The 21,794-nt window shown below is 41.8% G+C and overlaps 1 protein-coding gene and 1 long non-coding RNA gene across 3 annotated transcripts in view; one reads left to right on the top strand and one right to left on the bottom strand.

The window, feature by feature from the left end:
* Window positions 1-172: 172 nt before the first annotated feature.
* On the bottom strand, window positions 173-11,118 carry LOC146683849 (uncharacterized). The gene is made up of 3 exons (XR_014917606.1): window positions 10,914-11,118; window positions 753-840; window positions 173-249 (listed from the first exon to the last, which is right to left on the bottom strand). It is a non-coding gene; the product is annotated as an uncharacterized LOC146683849 (long non-coding RNA).
* Window positions 11,119-14,497: 3,379 nt separating this feature from the next.
* The window catches only part of LOC146683848 (rab3 GTPase-activating protein catalytic subunit-like), a 34,727-nt gene continuing 27,430 nt past the window's right edge, over window positions 14,498-21,794 (top strand). For both annotated transcript variants that reach the window (XR_014917625.1, XM_085446553.1), the window contains exon 1: window positions 14,498-14,611. The gene's annotated coding sequence lies outside the window, so the exon portion shown is untranslated. The remainder of the gene's footprint in view (window positions 14,612-21,794) is intronic.

The following is a 21,794-nucleotide window of genomic DNA, read 5'->3' as shown; positions in this document are numbered from 1 at the left end:
ACTAGAACTTCTGTCCAAGGAGCTTTAGACCTTTATTTTATTGCTGCAGCCACCAGTGTCGTCCAGTTGGGTGGTCCTTTGCTCTTCTTTCTTCAACCTCAGGGGTTAGACAACCCTTCAGTCGTTGCACAGATCAGGGGATTATTCTGCCCCGATTTCAAACAACAATCTGTGTATCCTTCGGTCCGGTGTATCCTCCAGAAAAAGGAACAGGAACGTGTCCCCCTTTTGCCCAAGAGCCTCTCGAACCTATATTTATCCAAACAGATGGGACCAATAATGCTTCACTGAGTCAGAGACTTTAATGTCTCTTCTATGTAAGAATGTCTCGTGCTGATATACCTGCAAACTTGACAACAAAGGTTTTTCAGACTACATGTAGCTGTCCTCTATGTCAGCTAACACATTTACATTTATGTCACACTTATTTCTGCTTTCCCATTTTATAATTATTACTTACATTTTGATTAGATACCTTGAGTTTGTAAATGATCAGATTACATAATTGGAATACAATGTATCCAATTCAGGGTTGCGGGTGGATGAAGCCTATCCCAGCTGATACAGGACAAAGACAGGCTGCCAGTTTATCGCAGGGCTAACACAACATGTGTAACAGAAAATCCACTTAAATGTTTGATATTTCTTATAATAATCATAATTATGACTATTATTTAAAGGTTTCTTTATAAATACATTTTGATTTTTTTATAACCTCTAAAATATAAACCTGAGCTGTTTCAGATTCTGACCTCTGACCTCACTGCAGCTCCCTCTTGGAAGTATGTCTGCTTCTTGTCCCCAGTGTTGACCGCCTGCCCTTGATATCACGTACTGTACCTGAGGAACAAAAAAGGACAAACACTTGCCTTCATTTAAGAAGTACATTCATACAGAGGTAATCTATGGAAACACACTAGTTCAACCTTTGGGAGAAATCAGTTCCTGTGAAACATTTCTGTAAATGAACATCATGTGGAGAATGAATGAAATGAGTTCTTCAGGTGACTCAGCAGTCCTACACTGACAAATGAAATCTAGTTAAACTATTAAGCATATTTGCTCTTCTGAAATCCGTGTTAAACAACAACAAACATAAATTAGTAACAAAAATACAGCTGAGTAGAGGCTTTACAAACCAGTAGCAGCCATAATGCTAAATTTTAATCTTCAAATGTTTCTGAGCCGTCTTCAACCTGCTTTTAACACATTAAAGTCCCACAGTCAATGCAGCCTGACTCAATCCTAGATGTTCAGCACACAGAGGTGCTGTTTAAAGTTTAGTGATAACCTGAGTCACTGATCATTTGCAGTATTACAGAGTCTGGCAGTCTTTGCATGATTTCCACGTCACTGTAAGTTTCTAGCTGACTCTCAGGTGTGACAGGTGTGCCAGCAGGAAAGAGTAATAATAACCAGCATCCTGAGGTTTGTCATACAGGATTAAATTTACAGTGGCTTTGTTCACACAGCTGGGATTGTATTTTACACTGACCCTGGGTCAGTATAAGTATCATACAGTTTAAACGAAGCAGTGAAACTTGCACATATTTATTACAGATGCACTGAAGCTAATCGAGATATTTGCTGTCAACCTCTTTTTTTATTAAAACCACCTTATAGAACATCACATCAGTTACAATGTAGAATCAATGTCATTTATAGTTTACAAATGACAAAATGTTTACACAAAATCATGACAGTGTTTACATGATATCACCCACTACTAACATTACTTTATTTACTGTATCTTTTGAAAAAATACAGCAATTTTAACAACACAAGACTTAAGAATATTTAACAGGAGCAGGTTTCATTTTTCCCTGGTTTTATTATCACACTGTTCACCAAACGCAGCAAACCTTCACCATCTTATCCAAAGCTACTTGTAAACTGTGTCATAAAATTGGACATTTTGCTTGTGTCTGCTGCTCATCCAAGACAAGAGATGTACGGGAAGTCCATTTGCCAAAACTCACAGTCCTTTACTTAACAGATCCTTCTCATGCATCAAAAGGATTGCAATGCAGCATAAATGTGAGCACACCTACGTCATCAGCTAAGGACATTGAACTGATTGTGGACACAGGTTCTGCAGTTTCTATCCTGCCTAACCACATCTACGAAGAGCACTTCAGTGGTACGCCACTAAAACCACCTGACCTTCAACTAGCTACTGACTGAGTACCACTGTTCAAAAGTTGAATAAAGAAACAAACTAATTTTTGCCTCTTTTTTTATTAAAACCACCTTATAGAACATCACATCAGTTTTATTATCACACTGTTCACCAAAACGCAGCAAACCTTCACCATCTTATCCAGGAGGGTCACCTCTTCACCCTCACATGGAAGAAGTAATCTGATTGGCATGGTGGTATGTTTGAAGCAGGTCCCTTGTGTAGCGCTGGAACCCAGTCATGATGTGTTTCACCCATTTCATAGGCTGGTTTACTACAATAATGCCAAATAATTAGCAACTCTATAAATAGAAGGTAGTTCTGCAAAATCACTCAGTAGGATGTTTGTTCTAATTTGCTATGAGCTCAGAGCGCATAGAAAATAAAACTAATAGGCTATAAAGAGTGATATGAACATATTTAGAACTTACCGGAATGAAAATGTCAGGAGCATCAACAGATATTTGGAGATGGAAGAGAACTGGATATCAGCTCGTCTCACAGCTGCTATCCAGGCTAGACACCTTCGTTTGGTAACATCAATACACGAGCTGCCTCATGTTGTGCCTCGTGCGATCGAACATTGCAGACGACCACACAGCAAGAACGAACCATGGCTGTTGGTGTGTGCCTGTTGGTGTGTGCCTTCGCTCCCTCTTCACTTGTGCTAGACCCCCAAAATGGCGGATCGGGCCAAAATCCTTTCCAAGCCCACCCCCGTGACATCACGCTCCAAAGCCCTATAACTGTGTCCAGGTGTTAAATTCATCCATGTGATTCAGCAACACTGTAAAATAATATTCATTTCTTCGGTAAGAAGTGTGTTTCTAAAAAAAGCTAAACAATTCTCAGTTATCGACTGGGAATGAAGAGATTATAAATATATTCGAGAATGCATATAGAGATGGACCCTATCAAAAAATCATTTACAAATTATATTGTTCACTGATCAATCTACGGGGTCATGATACAAGATATGTTAAAGGAAGATGGGAAACAGAGAGCAATCTATTCTTAACAGGAGAGGAATGGGATGGGATTTGTAGGCAGCAGTGGTCAGTAACAAGCTCCCCCTCGTGGAGGGAATTCAGCTGGAAGAATGTATTTCGTTATTTTATTACCCCAGCCCAAAAATCCAATTATTCTCAGAACACAACATGCTGGAGGCATTGTGGACATGCAACAGCAAATCATTTTCACATTTTTTGGGAAGGTCCCCGTGTGGTTCCATTTTGGAAGGAAATACATAAGGTCATGGAAACAATCTTCCAAAAGAAAATACAATTTCATTTTGCATTATTGTACCTAGGCAACCTAGAGAGTCTTAATCTATGCAAACCGGATAAGTATTTGTTCAGTGTGCTGTCGGTAGCTTGCAAAAAGGCCATAACTCGCCTTTGGATTAAAGAGGATATTCCTACCATAGATGAATGGATTGATGTGATATATAATATTTTTGTTATGGAAAGAATAACTTTTAGGCTAAAGTGCCAGGCGGACTCTTTTGAAGAATATTGGTTGAAATGGTTGAAATATGTACAAAATGGGAGGCCCGATTTTGTATAATGTCATTGTATTTCTTGGTTTGTTTATTCTTGTGTTTTGTTTGGTCTTGTTTTGGTCCGTTTGTCTCTTCTGTTGTTGTTCGGTTTGGTTTTGCTTTCCCCCTCACGGTGATTAAATTGAATTTGTTGTATATGTTGTATAAATAAGAAAACTAATAAAACATAAATTAAAAAAAAAAGTGTGTGTTTCTGTCGTCATTATTTTACGCGTCGGGAGTGAGAACGGGTTGATTTCACTCACATGTGCTGTACCAGTGTACCTGCACATGTGATGTGACAATAAGTGATTTGATTTGAGAGTTCAAACTCACTGCTGTAATAACTTATAATGATTAATATAATAACTAGAATATTGGCCACATATATTTACACTGACTTTAGTCTCATGAACAACATTAGCTAATTGTTCAGGGCCCTAGAGTGCGACCAATATGGTCTTGTGATAATAACAGAAACAGATGCATCTATGTCATTATCTTTGAGCTTTTAAACTTAGCATAATTATAAAAACATGACTATAAAAGGTGTTAAAACTCTGATGCCATCTTGGAATACTGCACTTTGTTCATGTCATTACTCATTACAACATTTCTCTCTTTCTAATCATACATCTAGATGTTATGTCAACACACATTTAATCTACATTATAAGAGTGCCTTTGTGATAAATGTGTCTTTCATTCTTGAATTAACTGGTTAAATATTTAATCTAACTAAACCATAAAGATGGAGTCAGAAGACAACAGTCACCTGAAGGGGCTGAAAATTGTAAAGACCCTACAGAACAATCAGTAAATGTGAGTAAATCTGTGATTCTGCCAGTAACACACTGGGTTCAGTTTGGAGGTTGAACTCTCACTCACCAGGATTGACAGCTGTCTGTGCCACAGTTAAACTCATGCAGTGCTAATTTAAAAACTCTCAAATGTTTTGGACAATTTATATTTTTCTATCACAAAAAATACACGTCTTCATTGAAATAAACACACAGAGCAATTAATATATATTTTTAAATATAATTTTTCTTTATTTTAATTAGCAAGTGAGGGCAAAATAAAACTTAACATAAATGAGAGCAGAGTATAGTTATTATGTTATAAGCAGCCAATCAAGGTGGACAGGTAAGCTGCACCGAAGATGGGGCCCATTATGGCAAGACCTAGACCTAGACCTAGACCTAGACCTAGACCTAGGTTGCCAAGGGCACTCTGTGGTGCTTTCTCACGCCTCCTTTCCTTTCTGAACTCCCATTCAAGGTTGTCCATCCTAGCACTAATCGTTCTATTTTGCTCTATGAGGAACTCTAAACGCTGAGCTATTCTCTCCATTGGCTCACTTTGGAGCTGCTGCAGGGACAAGGTCCAAAACAGCGATACCTGCTCCAGGTCACGGGTTCTATTTATGGACTCACCTGGCAACTTTAGTGATGTCACTGCTTATGTTGTCACTGTTGGTGTGACCTCATGACTCATTCATGCTATCTGAATTGTGGTGTAATTATGAGGTCACAGGGGGACGTGAATTTATTCATAAAGTTGATAGAGAGTTTGGGTCATAACTCAAAGATGCAATGATGCAGTCAAATAATTTGGAATTAAATATCTCTGAATCTGGTGTCCTTAGGGACTAGTAAAGCGCTATACAAATACAGGCCATTTACCATCTGTAAATTACAACATTTAAAGGGTTCTGACATCACAGTCATCTTTGTGACATCACATCCAGTCTCTCTGTTGTGATGTCAAATATCAATGCCAGATTCGCTTCTCTGTTGACATCACAGCAGAGAGATGAATCTGGCATTGATATTTGACATCACAGCAGAGAGATGAATCTGGCATTGATATTTGACATCACAGCAGAGAGATGAATCTGGCATTGATATTTGACATCACAGCAGAGAGATGAATCTGGCATTGATATTTGACATCACAGCAGAGATATGAATCTGGCATTGTTATTTGACATCACAGCAGAGATATGAATCTGGCATTGATATTTGACATCACAGCAGAGATGAATCTGGCATTGATATTTGACATCACAGCAGAGATATGAATCTGGCATTGATATTTGACATCACAGCAGAGAGATGAATCTGGCATTGATATTTGACATCACAGCAGAGAGATGAATCTGGCATTGATATTTGACATCACAGCAGAGAGATGAATCTGGCATTGATATTTGACATCACAGCAGAGAGATGAATCTGGCATTGATATTTGACATCACAGCAGAGATGAATCTGGTGTCCTTAGGGACTAGTAAAGCGCTATACAAATACAGGCCATTTACCATCTGTATCAATGCCAGATTCATCTCTCTGCTGTGATGTCAAATATCAATGCCAGATTCATATCTCTGCTGTGATGTCAAATATCAATGCCAGATTCATCTCTCTGCTGTGATGTCAAATATCAATGCCAGATTCATCTCTCTGCTGTGATGTCAAATAACAATGCCAGATTCATCTCTCTGCTGTGATGTCAAATATCAATGCCAGATTCATCTCTCTGCTGTGATGTCAAATATCAATGCCAGATTCATCTCTCTGCTGTGATGTCAAATAACAATGCCAGATTCATATCTCTGCTGTGATGTCAAATATCAATGCCAGATTCATCTCTCTGCTGTGATGTCAAATATCAATGCCAGATTCATCTCTCTGCTGTGATGTCAACAGAGAAGCGAATCTGGCATTGATATTTGACATCACAACAGAGAGACTGGATGTGATGTCACAAAGATGACTGTGATGTCAGAACCCTCTAAATGTTGTAATTTACAGATGGTAAATGGCCTGTATTTGTATAGCGCTTTACTAGTCCCTAAGGACACCAGATTCAGAGATATTTAATTCCAAATTATTTGACTGCATCATTGCATCTTTGAGTTATGACCCAAACTCTCTATCAACTTTATGAATAAATTCACGTCCCCCTGTGACCTCATAATTACACCACAGTTCAGATAGCATGAATGAGTCATGAGGTCACACCAACAGTGACAACATCAGCAGTGACATCACTAAAGTTGCCACATGAGTCCATAAATAGAGACATTGCCCCGCAGCAGCTCCAAAGTGAGCCAATGGAGAGAATAGCTGAGCATCTTGACGTCCTCATAGAGCAAAATAGAATGCTCATTGCCAAGATGGACAACCTTGAAAGGAATTTGAATGATGTCCATAAGGTGAGGCATGAGGAAGGAGCACAGACCTCCGTTGCCAACGTTGTGCGCATCCTAGGCCTAGGCCTAGGCCTTGCCACAACGGGCACCATCATCGGTGCAGTCCTCGGCAAGATGGCTCACCAACCTTAGGGCAAGTCAATAAACTAATAAATGCATCAAAAAATTGTGATATTGTAATTCATTTGTATTTGTAATAAGGTTTTTGAAGAAAGGAAGGAGAGGCACACCTGGACAGGTGTGCCTCTCCTTCCTTTCTTCTTACAGGCACACCTGGACAGGTGTGCCTGTAAGATGTGTTGAATTATAATATCATTTTATGGAGTCGAGAACAACTACCGGTAAGTGGCTTCACCACTTCACCGTCTGAAACGGTGCTTTGTGCTTTTTTGGACACAGTTAAATTGAGTTAGGGACTTTAGGGATTAGACCGTTAACATGACCGTTAACATGTGCAACTTAGAAGTAGTCAGAGGTAACTGGATGTTCAATGGGATTAAATGCAAGGTTGATTGGATTATATCTGAAGATCATATGCTATTCGTGATAACTCTGCTAGACTCCAAATTGCGGCTCGTCCATGCGGGAGTATCCCAAAATTAAATGAAACCACTTAACACTATTTCCCTAAAATGGACTGACATGGGACACATTAAAGTTGGATCGGAACCAGCTAATCAGTCTGAAGGTAAGTGTTTTTTTCACTTATTCGAGAGAAGTCCGAAATGCGTTCTTAGTACTGTTTGTTTTGACTTTTAAGCTACCCTACCAGGATATTTTCATTCAAAGACAAAATGTCAATATCTATGAATGTGGAGACTCAAAAGACTGGTTAGGTAATAGTTGCCGATGGATTTATGAGACTTGATAGAAACTTGGACGTTTGCAACAGGTGAATCGGTGAACTACCGAGGTTGCGCCCAAATGCTTAAAGCTGTTAGCTGGTCAGTGTTTTCAGGTGTGCTTGTACTACCTGTACGGTGCGGAGTGCTGACTAAGTCATGTTAAACCCATTAAAGCGTCGAGCTCAAATATCTTTTCATTTTTGTGCACTGTTCTCTTGTTGGCACACATTTTCTGTTTATTGAAGCCTTTTGTGAATAATTTTGATCATGTAAAAACTGGGAATTGGTCCCTATTGACAATACTCTTATTTTTTGCATTGCATATGTCCTTTAGCAAAGGTAATTGGTCACTGAACTTTTTGCAACTGTGTATTTCTAAATTTTGTGGCTTCAGTGCACACAAATTTATATTGTTCAGCTTGCATGTTAAAAGCCTGCCAAGCACCCCAAGGCTGATTATGCTTGGTAAGAAGTCATTTATGAAATAGAGCTGATTAGACCATATTAAAATTTCTGTTTGGCACAGGAGCTTTTCGTGGACACAGGTATCCAGTCTCTGTTTTGTTAGCTCAAATTTCTGTAATTTCCTTTATAAACCAAGGTTGTTGGACATGTGTCTCAGTGAATCCAGCAAAGTAACAATATCAAATTTCACATTACATATTACTGATCAACATAGTAGTCTAGCTACACCAACAGCAGGAATACTGAAGTCAATACTGTAAAGTTTAACAGCAGCACAAACTATAAACTCCAAAATAACCATACAGTTGATTCACCTCCGGTACTTTAACTGGGCTGACTCTTTGTTAGGTGTGTTTAATGGGCAGAATAATTCCCAATTATGTACAATTATAATATGTTAAAATGGACTTGTGTACATAAGGCCATTAATAATTAACTGTACGTAGCTATTTGCTTTATGACTATCTAGACAGTGTGAAGAAGTGAAGTATTGAAATTATTTTATGTTGCATAATGACAACATGTTGCCCCTATACATTTAAGGACAAAGTTCAATGACCGCCACCTGCTGGATGGTGAGTGCAGAGGGGCGTGTAATTGTTGAGCTGGACAAAGAGAACACCTGTGCTGATGCAATGTCAGTCTTCTTTGGTTCATTCTATGTATTGAACCTGGAATACCAGGAGTCAGCGGGTGCAAGGTTTTTTGTAAGGATAAACCCTGAAGAGGGAACAAAATGTACCTCCAAGGTTGGGACAAGCAGGAAGACTGGGACCACTGTGAAGCGAAAGGTTGTTCACATTAACCCTCATGTCACAACTTTCCTCCAGTGGCTTACTGAATTTGAGTGGAGAACTTCAAATTAGGGAAATTAGTAAATTTCTTGTATAATTTAAGTGACCAATGTGTTGTTACCCATGTCTCCACAGATGATCCATGGCCCATGCTTTCTGGACATTTACACAAGACGAGCAACAATGAAGACAAGCTCTCTCGCCATCTTGCAAGACGCTGTCTCTGTCCAATAGGTTTTTTTGAGTGCAACAGTTTTGATTTTTTTTCCTTCTTTTACCCATCCATCCATCCATCCATTCGCTTCCGCTTATCCTTTTTCAGGGTCGCGGGGGGCGCTGGAGCCTATCCCAGCTGTCATAGGGCGAAAGGCGGGGTACACCCTGGACAGGTCGCCAGTCTGTCGCAGGGCCAACACATAGGGACAGACAACCATTCACACTCACATTCACTCGCACATTCACACCTAGTGGCAATTTGGATTATCCAATTAACCTATCCCCACAAGCTGCATGTCTTTGGACGGTGGGAGGAAGCCGGAGTACCCGGAGAGAACCCACGCAAACACGGGGAGAACATGCAAACTCCACACAGAAAGACCTGATGGTGGAATTGAACTCAGGACCTTCTTGCTGTGCAGCACCAGTGCTAACCTTCTTTTACCCGTTTGTTAAAAATTATTTCAGCTACTTACACTTTAATTGTCACATGTATTGGCTCACCCTACAAATCAATGAACTCAGTCCACAAAGCAAGATCAGGGTTCAGTGCAGGTCAGTCAAGTTCCTTCACACCACACACGCTCATCCATGTCCTTGTGGACCCTGTTTTGTGCAATGATTTGGTCGTGTGAGCCAGTATTTTGGACAAAGTGTATATAAAGGCAGACGTGTGGGGCTTGATATTATATCCATTACAATTCAGTTTATTTGTATGGTGCCAACAAAATGAATGCCAAGGCACTTCACATTGTAGGTTTGAGACCCTACAAAATATAAGTAAGGAAACCCAACACTTGAGCATGTGTTGTCTGCCATGATATGGATATGACATAATATCGTTATTGTTTGTACAACCATCTGAGAAAATAATGGATTACATGGTTTAGTAAAAACAAGTGCTTCCTCAATGAAAATATGTTTTCAGTTCTTTTCAGTTTTTGATTTTGGAAATGTGTATTTCAGCAGGGAAGAATCAGAACTGAAATAAAGTGGTGCAAAGCACATGAATTATATTTTGTGTGTGTGTGTGTGTGTGTCTATCCATCCATCCAATTTTTTTGGAACCCTCCAGTCTCTTACAGTATGTTACTGTTAACTGAAATTACGGTAAATTACGACCTGTTAAAAGAGTAAATGACCGCCTGTTGGGACACGGTGTCCTCTAGCAGAGATGAATATTTTTGGTACTGATGATGCGTGATAACGGTAAGTTACTGGTTAATATATTGCAGTTTATTACCTTGCAGCGGGCTTACAGTGACATACCGTGAATAAGCGGTAGTATACCAATTTCTTAATCACAGTATGATGTTACTTTGTTGACGTAATTTACGACATAACGACATAACGGTATCTCACTGACATAACTGTCGCCAGTGAGATACCGTAAAAAAGGCTACGGTGCGTTACCATAATTTGTCCAAGAGTATTATACCACACCAGCAAAAACGGTATCATCCTGCAGAAAGGTAAGCTAGCGTAACACGGCGTCACGGTATGACGCTGGCAGCAGTGACGCCAGTATGTTACCGTAAAGTGGCGATGAAAAGTCTAACGGTGCAGATACACGGAGTAATCAGAAAAGTTTAGCATGAATCTGGACATTAGATTTAAGATTTAAGCTTATCAGATATCACTTGTTAGAAGCTCCTTACCGTTTGAAGAAATCTCTTCTCAATCTGCTGTCCTCTTCTGCTTGCATCTTTTTTTTTTCATCTAACACTGACGTTATTCCATGTTAATTATTTTTTCTCCGTGAAAAACACAGCAACTCATCTTATCCCGGGGTGCCAGGAAGTCGAGCTGCGGATCTCAGCAGAAAACTTTTCAAACTGATTGCAGGTTGATCCAGGTATACATTTGAAACAGGTTCTCCTCTGTGACGTGACAGTCGGAACGCATCTGCGTAACCATGGTTACAGGGGGACGCTTTGGAGCTCTGCTGCTCAGCAGCAAAATATTTCAGATCAATATGTAAATACTCCAACTCTAAAACCAAGTAAAATAAATATGCTGCATATGTGTATAGTGCGTTCATGTGTGTGTGTGCGCTGCGTGGTGACGTAGGCGCGTGCATGTGTGCCCCTGTCACAGCTCCTTTCAGCATGGCCGGAGGTAAGTCACTGCCACGTTGCTCTCAGCTAATTAAAGTTTGTTCAGATCCCAAGCTGCAATGTGAATACAGCCAAACCGCCGCGTTTTTGTTTGTCATTAAGAGACTCATTCGGGATAAGTTTTGTGGAGGGCGGAGTTCACTAATATACACTTATAATGAGTTTTAGCCGAGAACGCAGCTAAAATGCTAGCATGCTAAGTTAGCCTGATTGCTAGCGGCTACTCGCGGCAGTCTTTTTTTAACAGCATGCACTCTTTTTTCCTTCGTCAGGAGAGGTGTACTGGCAGTCGCGTGACACACATAGATCAGACACATATTTCTGTGTTGCAGGTATGGAGATGTTCTTATGTTTTGGAGATGCAGTCTTTCAGTCATTGTTTTTATAAGTACAGTGTTGTACTGCCTGTTAGATGGCGGTTATTAATATAATTGTACTGAAGTATAATGTTTGAACTATAAGTACCAGAATATTGGGTCCTGGTTATTGAATTGTATTTATCTGACTGTTTATTTGTTTTTGAATTATTTTGTTTATTGTTCTTATAAGTTGTTTTTGATGTTTTTTCAGTGACATATTATTTATTTTGTGCTTTTTGTTTTTGAGAGCTTAAGTTAATGTTTTAAAACAATTTGTTGTATTTGATTCATTATATTATTGTAGTGTTAATGAAGCTGCAGACACAGCTGCTTTCAGCATGGCCGGAGGAGAGGTGTACTGGCAGTCGCGTGACACACACAGATCAGACACATGTTTCTGTGTTGCAGATGTGCAGTAAAGAGCCAAAGACTCAGTACTGTCTCCTGCCTCTTACTTTCACGCCAGAACACAACGCAAGAACAACAGGCGTAACACATGAACGGGTTACACATACTGAGGTGAGTTGTTGAGGATATGTCGAGCTGTCGATAAGCACGGCTGTTTTTGTGCTCTTATATACTGTTAGCCTGTTTTGCTGGCGTTAGTGAAGCTGTTTTCAACTGGATGTAACATTGTTGAACTCTGATGATTAATGAATAAACTCTCGATGTGACGACGTGAGCATGTAATTGTAACCCTGTGTTCATTTAGTCGTTTGATACCGTTTAATATCCAGTACATCTATTGGGTGTTTTATAACATGCCCTGGAATCATTTTAAGTTTTACAATGCCGGTGATTTACGACTCTTTCGCGACAGTCAACTGTGGCGTAAACTCTGGCGGGTCTCAGAGCTAGCTTATGTGAGCCAGCAGTGACATCTATACATGCAGTAGCCTTAAAATACTGATTATTTATTCTCCTGCTAGGTAAGAATTTGTGTTTTATACGTTTATTGTCACATTGTGCGCCATGTTATTGTTTCGGTGAAATGAATTTCTACAATGGCGGACTTAGACAAAATAGTGTTACTGTTAATTTGACTCTCTGCAGTGTTTAAATGCTTACATATACACACACAGTTACTGTCCCTCCACACGTAGGACTCAGTTCTGCTTCTATGCCCCATCTTTGTTTACTCTTTCCCACCCAACAAGTGCATAAATAAGATGTTAAAAACGTCATCATCATATCAAACATGATCGATTTGGGGGGAGTTTGTTTGGCACATGCTGACTGCATCTAATTATAATCAGAAGAGGAGGCGAGAGCAGAGAACGAGAGTGCAGCAGTTTGGTGAAAGGAACAGGTGAAGAAGAGGTGAGCATCCAAGAGACGAGCAAGAGGACGGTTTCAAAGCAGACATTATGGCACAATAAAAGCTGTAAGAGCAGAGATTCATTCATATCTTTACTATTTTTCTTTAGCTTTTACTCCCGCTGCTTACAATAAATCCGAGATAAAGAACAAACAAGAACAACTCACATGGCATTGATTGTTTAGTTCAGTGTCACTCTGTGATTGTTTGACATTTCATATAAATGTGACTCTAAAATATAGCCAATAATAAAAAGCTGCTGTTACTGAGTGAAACTTGAAGGATTATGATAAACTTCAGTTCTTACTGAATCTGTAACATTGCTTTTTTTAAAATTGTTAAATGACTTTTGTGTCACTGTGCACAGTGAAAAGCTCACCTGATGTAGTGGTGAGGCCATGTTCACCACTAGATGGAGACAACCTGGCACAGGTATTTTCTATACACTAAATTTCACACTGAAAAGCCTTGGTGGGAATTTTTGTTTCATAGAAAGTAAAGGAAAACATGTCTTGAGGTCTTTTTCCAGTGTTTTCAAAATTGTGTTTTTCACATACACATCAAAACTTCACACAGACAAACACGCACACACAAAACAACAAAATATGTCAAATTACATATTTTGTTGACTATTTTGTTGACTATGCACCCCTACCCATAATAAATGGGTAGGGGTGCATAGTCAGTAAAAGTCACCAAGGCTCTGCAGAGCTCCAAACCTGCTCTGCCACAGACAGAAGCATCAAAAATGTGCGCTGGGAGCTTCATGGCATGGATTTCTACAGCCAAGCAAATCTATATGTGTGTGGCCAAGAACCTTAGTCCATGTAGGGCATCTTAGCACAGTTTACTTGTGTCAGCTAGTGGGAGGGCAGAGAGGGCAGCCTTTACATTGTTTTATTGTAGAGTGACAGGAACTGCCTATGAGCTTCTAATCAAGCAGAAGTGTTGACGGAAAATCTATCAAAGGAAATACATTGATGAAAATCAAAGAAGAGAAATATTTATGTGATGTTCCATTTTCCTGAGAGCTGATTGGCTGTGATGACTCCTTCAAGTACTACATGCTACTTTGTCCTGCTAGTTAAGCCTGCTGTCTGTTCTCAGGCCTCCTCCTGTTTCACTGCCATATATCCACCACCAGAGGGCTCCACTGACCTGCCTGCTGACATCAGAGCACACCCCTGTGTCATGTGACCTGGCAGGAGTAGCAAAGCTGGACTCAGACCTGGCCAGGCAAGTTCAAAGGCAGCTGTGGTAGAGAGAGTATATGGGCTCAAATTGTGGTCATAAATATTTTGTACTTGTAAATCAGGATTTGTGTGTGTATGGGATCAGAACGATGCCACCTTGAAATGAAACCGAAAAAAATATTGAAACTGAAATAAATGTACAGCGCGGCTGCAGTCACGGACAAACTTGCATGTGTCTGTTCGGGAATGGCAGATGCTGAGAGGTCCAGCGTTTACATTACCGGCTATTTCAAAGTGACAGCCTGAGGTGTTCTTCAGTAAATTGGACTACCAGACAGGAGGACCTGAGGCCCCACCGTATTATTTTCGGTAAGTTAAATGTGTGTGTAAGCTAATCCGTAACTTAGGTCCTTAGGTGAGCACTCGGCTGTCGGGGAAACTTGTTTTGTAAAGTTCGTTTAGCTAACCCGTGCAGGTGAATGAATTTACCCTGACTAAAGAAATCAAGAGAAACGCACCGGGCTGCTCAGTGACTAACCACGCTTACTGTACTTTCTTTATGAGCAACAGGCTGGACTCTGCTTCTGCTCCTGTGCAGAGCTGATTATTAAATATGTGCAAACAGCAGCATGTTTTCTGTCGCTTTCCACATGTGGAACGACATTAACGCCAACTTTTAAAAACCTGCCACTTCAGTAACCCCTCATTAGTCAATAGCTACGGATTAAATAGCAAAGCCCGATACTTATGTACTGAAACCAACTACTTCCGCTTGGCAGCTTAAGTTAAAATGTTAATTTTTTCCTCTGATTATTTTTTTAGCACTGACTCTGTATATTTTTTGTTTGTTGCAAATATTCAGGTTAAAAAACTGTCCGAATTATATTTAATGAGGTATGTTCACAAAGTCACATGTGCAGTACTCTGTATAGCTTGCATCCTTTAGGACAAATAATTTGAAGCATTAATATTTCTTGTTCAATACTGAGCTGATAACACCTCCGTATTGTCATGGCCCTGGGTCATGTGACCCAGTATTCTGAGTTTCTTGGTGTTTTGTTATTCTTTTTAGTCTAGTTTCATTTCGGTTTATCTAGTTCAGGGGTGCCCAATCCCGGTCCTCGAGAGCTACCGTCCTGCAGCTTTTAGATGCATCCCTACTCCAACACAGCTGAATCAAATGGTTTGATTACCTCTTCAGCATGCCATCGTGTTTGGCAAAGGCCTGATAACAAGCCATTCATTTGATTCAGCTGTGTTGGAGTAGGGATGCATCTAAAAGCTGCAGGACGGTAGCTCTCGAGGACCGGGATTGGGCACCCCTGATCTAGTTACATTCTGCCATGTTTCATGTCCAAGTTTTCTTTGTTTGTCAAGTTCATGTCACGTCTAATCTCCATGTTTTCTGTTTTACTTTGAAAGTCTGTATTCAATGTCAGTGTATTCAGTTTCATTTCTCCTGTCCTGTCGTTAGGTTCATGTGTGTCAGCTGTGCTCCCATGTGTGGCCACTTCCCCTGATCATCCCTCATGTGTATTTAGTCTCTGTGTTTCATACAGTCTGTGTCGCGTCGTCTGTGTACTTCCCCCCGGTCAAGTTAAGTGTTTTTCAGGATTCTGTGCAGTTCATGTTTGCCATTTGGTTTATGTTGTTTTTCATGCAGCCGCACGATGAGGTTCCGTGCAGGTCATGTTCATGTCTCTTTCGTCACGCCACTTGGTTCACAGTTTCCATGCATCTGCACAGCATTCTGTTCACAGTGATCATAGTTATGCCTTTCAGTCAGGTTAGTGTTTTTCCAGTTTAGGTTTTTGGTTAGTTGCAGTCTCAGTCCCTGTTATGTTTTGTCTACTCCCTTCTGCATCAGCCCAAATAAAGGCTCGCTTTCAGTTTAAGTTTTCCTTAAAGTGTCCTTAAGTGTCCTTCCCAGCGCTCATGAGACTGCTTTGCTGCACTGTGGTATGAGGTGCTAACCTGTTGACAGTGTTAATTTTAAAATGTATTCCACCAAAGATAATAGAAGTAACATATTCTGAATACTTTACAACTACATGAATATCCTATTGCTGTGTGATTTATTACTATTACCGAAGGTTACTCTCCATACCAACACCAACTAGATGTTTAAATCTTAATATAAATGAGTAACAGTAGGTGCACATTAGGTAAGGCTGCACTTTTTGCAGTGATCTCGTAAATAAAACAGGTCCGCGGCTCCGAACCGTAGTAAAGGGACCTCTGGCTAATACGTTGGGGTCTTTTTTTTTTTTTTTTTCCTGGATCACCTGTTGAGAAAGAAAAAAGAAAACAAGCAGAAGAAGACTAGAGCAATAAAATAAACAACACCATGATGATCTATGGGAATATAACAGTAAATACTAAATGTTAAACATTATTGTGCAGCACGTAAGATCGACAGCGCACAGTGTGCTTTAAGGTAGGAGCCAAAAAGGAGCAGAGCAGCGGCGTTAAGGACGTCCTCGCCGTACCTGGGTCCATCAGGTCCTCCAGACGCGTGAGCAGTTTGGTGAGTTTCACCATTTGCTCCAGGAGCTGCGCCTGGATGACGGCAGATTCCAGCAATACCACCGTCTTTCACTCGCCCAGTTTGAGGACCTGCTGTCCCGCGTTGGTCCCAGCATTGCCCGCCTTGACACCAACTACAGACGCTCAATCCCACCTGCAGAGCGCCTGTCCATCTCCCTGAGGTTAGTAAAAGTGTTTAATACGGTAGTCCTTTATTGATACCTGTGCTAACATGGATGTGCTATGCTATCAATGAATGCTGTCGGTGTTTACTGATAGCAAGCTGTGGTACGGAGACGACTGTTTATAATATTTCTAGTGATACTCGGGTCTCATCAAGTCCCGATTTACAGTGGGGCAAAAAAGTATTTAGTCAGCCACCGATTGTGCAAGTTCCCCCACTTAAAATGATGACAGAGGTCAGTAATTTGCACCAGAGGTACACTTCAACTGTGAGAGACAGAATGTGAAAAAAAAAATCCATGAATCCACATGGTAGGATTTGTAAAGAATTTATTGGTAAATCAGGGTGGAAAATAAGTATTTGGTCACCTCAAACAAGGAAAATCTCTGGCTCTCACAGACCTGTAACGTCTTCTGTAAGACGCTTTTCTGTCCCCCACTCGTTACCTGTATGAATGGCACCTGTTTGAACTCATCATCTGTATAAAAGACACCTGTCCACAGCCTCAAACAGTCAGACTCCAAACTCCGCCATGGCCAAGACCAAAGAGCTTTCGAAGGACACCAGGAAAAGTATTGTAGACCTGCACCAGACTGGGAAGAGTGAATCTACAATAGGCAAGCAGCTTGGTGTGAAAAAATCAACTGTGGGAGCAATCATCAGAAAATGGAAGACATACAAGACCACTGATAATCTCCCTCGATCTGGGGCTCCATGCAAGATCTCATCCCGTGGGGTCAAAATGATCATGAGAACGGTGAGCAAAGATCCCAGAACCACACGGGGGGACCTGGTGAATGACCTGCAGAGAGCTGGGACCAAAGTAACAAAGGTCACCATCAGTAACACACTACAACGGCAGGGAATCAAATCCCGCAGTGCCAGTGATGTGGGCTAGATGGCGGCGCACACAGTTGCAGCAGCTCGATCTACCACTGGTCAGTGTGGTGTTTGGTTATCTTTGTACGTTTTGTGTTTTGTTTTGTGCGCGATCAGTCAAGCGAATAACATCTTCAGCAGACATGATCTTCTTAAGATCGGAGTGAGTTACCGTGTGAGCGTGACCATGGAATTTATCCACTCACACAAAATACCAGAGGAAGTAGCGAGGAGACCGGGCGCTCCTTGGATTACTATTCCGGCGGGAGGGAGACGCAGACGGCGACGAGAGAGAAGGAGGAAGCGAGGCTGCCGGGCTGGCGTGCTAACCAGGCTAAGGAGGAAGCCTTTCAAACCACCGCTCCCGAGTTTATATCTCTCGAATGTCAGATCCTTGGCGAACAAGATGGACGAACTAAGGTTACAAATAACAACGGACAATCACATCAAAAACTCATGTATTCTTCTAATCACTGAGTCCTGGCTGCATCAGTCCATCCCGGACTCTGCTATTGAGCTAGCAGGCTACACCGCACAGCGCCAGGATAGAACAAACAATTCCGGTAAGAGAAAAGGAGGGGGAATCTGCATATACGTGAATAACAGCTGGTGTACAAACACAGTGATCATAGACCGTCACTGTTCTCCAGACATAGAATATCTGACTGTCAAATGCAGGCCCATCTATCTTCCACGGGAGTTCACTGTTGTGGTAATAACAACTGTTTACATACCGCCAGATGCAAATACTAACGTGGCACTAGCGCTTTTGCACACGAACATCAACAATAAACTCAATAAATATCCTGAGGCAGTGCACATTATAGCGGGTGATTTTAATCAGGTGGATTTAAAAACAGCTATCCCTAATTTCCACCAGCATGTGAAGTGTGCCACGAGAGGGGCTAACACCTTAGATAAAGTCTATTCCAACATCAAGAAGGGCTACAGGGCAAGACCCTTACCACATCTGGGCCAATCTGACCATTTATCCCTGCTCCTAATTCCTGCATATGCCCCAATCAGGAAAACTGCGTCGACCATCACTAAAACTATAACAACATGGCCAGAGGGCGCTTCTCAACAGCTACAGGACTGCTTTGACAGAACCAACTGGAATATCTTCCAACATCAAGACCTGGAAATGTTCACAAACAGTGTCCTCTGTTACATCAAACACTGTATAGACACTGTCACAGTAGACAAGCAGATCCGGGTTTACACCAACCAAAAGCCATGGATGACCCGGGAAGTCCAGCAGCTGTTAAAAGAGAGGAACAGCGCCTTCAGGTCCGGAAGCAGGGAGAGCTACAGCAGGGCTAGAGCCAACCTGAAAAAAGGCATTAAGAAGGCCAAGGCGGACTATAGGAAGAAGATCGAGAACCACCTGGAGAGTAAGAACAGCCGGCTGGTGTGGCAGGGTGTCCAGCAGCTGACAAACTACAAGTCCAAATCAGGTATGGCTGAAGGTGACCCAGCATTGGCGGAGGAGCTGAACATCTTCTTCACACGCTTTGAGGTCACTGCACCCTATGCCTCAGAGGAACAGCTACACCATACAGCCCACAGCAGCAGTACCATCATCACTCTGGAGGAGCATGAAGTGAGGCGCACCCTGCGGGCTGTTAACCCGAGGAAGGCAGCCGGCCCAGATGGTGTACCAGGACGTGTGCTGAGAGACTGCGCAGACCAGCTTGCCTATATTTTCACCAGGATTTTTAACCAATCCCTTGAACAGTCAAACGTCCCACCCTGCCTCAAGACCTCCACCATAATACCCTTGCCCAAGAAATCTCATATCTCTAGCCTAAATGACTATAGACCAGTGGCACTAACCCCGGTGGTGATGAAGTGCTTTGAGAAACTTGTGCGTTACCACATCACAGCAGCCCTACCCAGCAGCCTTGACCCACACCAGTTTGCCTACAGAGCAAACCGATCGACAGAGGACGCCATAGCAACAGCACTCAATGTAGCATTAACACATCTGGAGAGGCAAGGAAGCTATGTGCGTATGCTCTTTGTGGATTATAGCTCGGCATTTAACACCATTCTTCCATACAAACTGGACGCCAAGCTAAAAGACCTAGGGCTTCCTCACAGCACCTGTAAGTGGATCAATAGCTTCCTCACCGACCGCAGACAGAGAGTGAGAGTGGGATGTTACACATCTCCAGCCCTAAATCTAAGCACTGGGTCGCCACAGGGCTGCGTGCTTAGTCCACTGCTCTACTCGCTTTATACACACGACTGCACCCCCGCCCACCAGAGCAACGCCATTGTAAAGTTCGCAGATGACACTACTGTGGTGGGGGTCATATCTGGGGGAGATGAGTCTGCCTACAGAGATGAGGTGGAGCGGCTGTCTTCATGGTGCAAGGATAACAACCTTCTCCTAAACACGAAAAAGACCAAAGAACTCATAATTGACTACAGAAGACACAAGACAGAAATCCAACCACTAATCATCAGCAACGACTGTGTGGAGAGGGTGGCAGACTTCCGCTTCTTGGGAGTCAGCATAGAGGGAAACCTATCCTGGAGTGTGAATACCTCTGAGCTACTGAAAAAGACACAACAGAGACTGTACTTTCTGAGAGTGCTTAGGAAGAACAACATCACACAGAGACTGCTGGTGTCTTTCTACAGAGCCTCCATCGAAAGCATACTAACGTACTGCATAGGCATATGGTACGCTAGCTGCACAGTGGCTCAGAGGAAAGCACTCCAGGGAGTAATCAACGCTGCCCAAAGGACAATCGGCTGCCCTCTCCTCAAACTGAAAGACCTACACAGTTCCCGCTGCCTCAAAAGAGCCCATAACATCATAAAGGACACCTCACACCCTGGACACTCCATGTTCGAACTGCTGCCTTCAGGTAAACGGTATAGAACAACATACACAAGGACTAACAGACTCAAACACAGTTTCTACCCAATTGCAATATCATGTCTCAATGCTACTAAAAGTAGATGACTCTCATTGCCCCTGTTGTCATTTGTGCCCTTGATGTTGGAATGCTTTCAGACGTGTTTTGTTGGATGCGCTAACAAATTGATTGAGTGATTGATTGTTTGAGTGATATATCAACTAGGTCGTATGTTGAGTGTCTGTATGGGGCCTTAGGCCTGGATTGCTTGGGTGTATCTACGGTATGAGAATACTGTATTTTATATGTATTTCTATCTTTTATATCCTATCATTATAGTTTTTAAGTATTTAATTATAGTTTTTAAGTATTTATCTTTTGTGATGTTGCACTGACCAGAGACATCTTTCAATTTCATTGTACCTGTGACAATGACAATAAAGAATATTCATTCATTCATTCAGACGTGTTCCGCTGCTGAAGCCAGTGCATGTCCAGGCCCGTCTGAAGTTTGCCAGAGAGCACATGGATGATACAGCAGAGGATTGGGAGAATGTCATGTGGTCAGATGAAACCAAAGTAGAACTTTTTGGTATAAACTCAACTCGTCGTGTTTGGAGGACGAAGAATACTGAGTTGCATCCCAAGAACACCATACCTACTGTGAAGCATGGGGGTGGAAACATCATGCTATGGGGCTGTTTTTCTGCCAAGGGGACAGGACCACTGATCCGTGTTAAGGACAGAATGAATGGGGCCATGTATCGTGAGATTTTGAGCCAAAACCTCCTTCCATCAGTGAGAACTTTGAAGATGAAACGAGGCTGGGTCTTCCAACATGACAATGATCCAAAACACACCGCCCGGGCAACAAAGGAGTGGCTCCGTAAGAAGCATTTGAAAGTCCTGGAGTGGCCTAGCCAGTCTCCAGACCTCAACCCCATAGAAAATCTGTGGCGGGAGTTGAAAGTCCGTGTTGCTCGGCGACAGCCCCAAAACATCACTGCTCTCGAGAAGATCTGCATGGAGGAATGGGCCAAAATACCAGCTACTGTGTGTGCAAACCTGGTAAAGACCTATAGTAAACGTTTGA

Source organism: Copadichromis virginalis, linkage group LG22, assembly GCF_057382275.1.
Source record: "Copadichromis virginalis isolate Kocher_CV1m ecotype Utaka linkage group LG22, C_Virginalis_male_GT1.1, whole genome shotgun sequence".
Taxonomy (NCBI): domain Eukaryota; kingdom Metazoa; phylum Chordata; class Actinopteri; order Cichliformes; family Cichlidae; genus Copadichromis; species Copadichromis virginalis.
This window is presented reverse-complemented; position numbering and strand designations above follow the sequence as displayed.